The sequence below is a fragment of the Octodon degus genome, unplaced genomic scaffold (assembly GCF_000260255.1).
Source record: "Octodon degus isolate 3935 unplaced genomic scaffold, OctDeg1.0 scaffold00018, whole genome shotgun sequence".
In the NCBI taxonomy this organism is placed as follows: Eukaryota; Metazoa; Chordata; class Mammalia; order Rodentia; family Octodontidae; genus Octodon; species Octodon degus.
The window spans coordinates 1,339,158-1,339,851 of NW_004524594.1; the positions used below are offsets into that span (position 1 = coordinate 1,339,158).

The following is a 694-nucleotide window of genomic DNA, read 5'->3' on the forward strand; positions in this document are numbered from 1 at the left end:
TTTTTTTTTTTTTTTGGTACTGGGGATTGAATTCATGACCTTGTACTTGCTAGGCCAGCACTTATGCCTCTGAGCTATCTCCCTGGCCCTTGAGTTTATTTTTCTAAGCATCACTAACTTTACTATTATTTTGTCTTCTCAAATTAAATACTATGGATTAAAGTATTCTAGTTTGCTAGTGTTAAATCTATAGCAGTTAGAAAGATCTCTTAATCTTATTGGGTAGCAGGACTTAACTATTTTATTTTATTTTGATGGTACCAGGGATCAAAGTGAGGACCTTGTGTTTTCCAGGCAAGCACTTATTCCACTGAGCTATCTCCCTGGCCTGACTTAACTATTTTATTTATTTTTTTATTTTTATTGGTGGAACTGGGGATTGAATTCAGGCCTTTGAAATTGCCAAGCAAATGCTTATTCTGTGGAACTATCTCCCCAACCCCCGACTTAACTATTTTAAAGAAACTCATTCTGTTGGGCTATTATTCTGTTATTTTCTTAAAATGAGTTTGAGGGATGATAAAAATATATCTGGGGCTGGTGAGATGGCTCAGTGGTCTAAAGCACCTACTTGGAACAGGCTTAGCAAAGCACAGGGACCACGGTTCAATACCCCAGCACCACATGCCAGCCAGCCCTGCACCCTGGTGGGCTGAGCTGGCCACACACACACACACACACACACACACACAAA

At 39.8% G+C, this 694-nt stretch overlaps 1 protein-coding gene across 1 annotated transcript in view; it reads left to right on the plus strand.

The window, feature by feature from the left end:
- Positions 1 to 694, plus strand: part of Ckap5 (cytoskeleton associated protein 5) — a 124,737-nt gene that overhangs the window by 50,004 nt on the left and 74,039 nt on the right. The gene's annotated exons all lie outside the window — the stretch shown is intronic.